Source organism: Mus pahari, chromosome 6 (genome assembly GCF_900095145.1).
Source record: "Mus pahari chromosome 6, PAHARI_EIJ_v1.1, whole genome shotgun sequence".
NCBI lineage: Eukaryota > Metazoa > Chordata > Mammalia > Rodentia > Muridae > Mus > Mus pahari.
The window spans coordinates 1261168-1263292 of NC_034595.1; the positions used below are offsets into that span (position 1 = coordinate 1261168).

The following is a 2125-nucleotide window of genomic DNA, read 5'->3' on the forward strand; positions in this document are numbered from 1 at the left end:
CCCCTTCTCTTTCTGCCACCACCTTGCCCCTTTCTCTCCCAATAAACCTCTTACAAGTAGAACTGCTTTGGCCTGGTGTGCTATGTTTAGAAGCAAGCCGCTATTCTAACACATCAGTGACTACTGGTGGGGTAGCAATTGTTGCATCTTTACTGAGAAGCCCGGTCAATGTTTGTCAACCAGTATAAAGGCAGCGCTTCTCATCCAGCAATACTGAGGACTGAACTCAGCATCTTGTGTGTGCTGGGTATGCACTTCAGCACTGAGCGACAGCCCTGGTCTTAAAAAAAAAAAAAGATTATTTTGTTTATATTTGTATCTGTGTGTTTGTCATGTGTGTTTCGGTACCCAAGGAGACCAGGGGAGGGCACCAAGTGCCTTGGAGCTGGAGTTACAGGAGGCTGTGAATCTCCTGTGGGTGCTGGAAATCAAACTCGGGTCCTCTGCAATGTTGGGCCTAACTTAGCCAAAAATCTATGGCCTAATGGAAAGACCTGAGCCTGACTCAAGCCCAGGGACCTGTCTTGTTCACTTCCATACTAGAGTGACTCAGCAGGATCTGCTTAAACCCGCCTTTGCCTAGCTACCGCTGATGTAGAATAACTTCATTGGCCCTGTCAATCACCCCATACCCTCCGTCACCCTTACCCACCTCCTAAGTCATTTCACCCCACCAAAAATCCCCACCTCCTCCCTCAACCCTATATATGCAAGAGGCTGCTTTAATAAAATGAGTTCTTGTTTTGACAAGACTCCCGGCCCGTGTGTTTCTTTGGGCCTTTGACACTTCCCATCGTGCACAGCCCCAGACAGACTCTGCTAGACGGGGATTCTCTCCTCTCGCCTGGACCTGCCAGCAAAGAGCCGACACTGCAAGAGTAATAAAATGTTCTTATGTGCTAAGCCGATTCTCCAGCTCCCATAGGCCTGCTCGTTTGTATTATCATTCCAAGGCAGTGTCTTACAATGCTGCCATGGCTGGCCTTCAGCTTGTAATCCCTCTGCCTCAGCCTTCTAAAGAGATGGGATAGATGTATAACTCTGGCCAGAATTTCTGCTTCTGTGAAGTATCCTAAGGAAGAAATCAAGGCATGAGTGAGGGCATGCCTTAGATGCTCGGCTCAGTCTCATGTAATATTGAGATGTGGGTGCCCATCTGAATCTGCCCAGCAGTAATGAACTAGTCACCAAAGCTCTGTGGACTCCATGCAAGAGAATGCATGGCCACATACCATAGCCAAATAAATCCCTCCTCTGGCTTCCAGATCATCTGGAGACAGATGTGGAGTCTGTATCCCACCCAAGAGATTGCGGTTGTCTCAGCAGGGCTGCACATTGGTTCCTTTGCTTGGTTTCTGCTGTCCTGGGGGATGGTATAGGTATGTGATTTTGCATCCATTAAAGTGGTCCCCATTATTCATGGTTTCTGCATTTGCAAACTCGTTTACTTTCTCAAATGGACTTGCCACCCTGCCATCACCAGTCTAGATGCACCTTGGTCATTTGTTCGTGCACAGTGTGAGGATGTTGGAGCTGCTTGGCATGCATGCTCCAGCCTGAGGCGCGCCCCTCTTTGTGCAGCTTTCACACTGTTCTAGCCTTGAAGTTGCTTTAGTGATGCTCGACACAGTTTTGCTCTTTTCTATGGTCAACTCTGCTGTTTAAAATGGTCCCCAAGTGTAGTGTTCTACTGTCCCTAAAACATAGGTGTCAGGCAAGCTTCCGTCAGGCACAAGCTGGAGTGCTGCTGGCCATGCACACAGACCTGGCAAGTGTACAGTGTGTGTTAGGAAGGTGACATGTACAGAACAAACATGTACAGAAAGATATTGATTGGCTGACAGAAATGCCAACCTGGGAGGAGCTCACGGGAGTCTCTCCTGGTCCTTCCCCTGGAACATCGGTGTTTGCTAGTATTCATCGTGACCTTACAGAACAGACCTGCCCCAGTGCCTGACTAAAAGAATCAACTGCTGTGGTTTGAACATGTCCTTTCAAGTTCATGGTTCTTCCTTTCTTCCTTTCTTCCTCTTTCTTTCTTTCTTTCTTTCTTTCTTTCTTTCTTTCTTTCTTTCTTTCTTTCTTTCTTTCTTTCTTTCTTTCTTTCTTTCTTCCTTCCTTCCTT

General features: G+C 47.3%; 1 protein-coding gene across 1 annotated transcript in view; it reads right to left on the minus strand.

The window, feature by feature from the left end:
- Window positions 1–2125, minus strand: part of Gabbr2 (gamma-aminobutyric acid type B receptor subunit 2) — a 336248-nt gene that overhangs the window by 5834 nt on the left and 328289 nt on the right. The gene's annotated exons all lie outside the window — the stretch shown is intronic.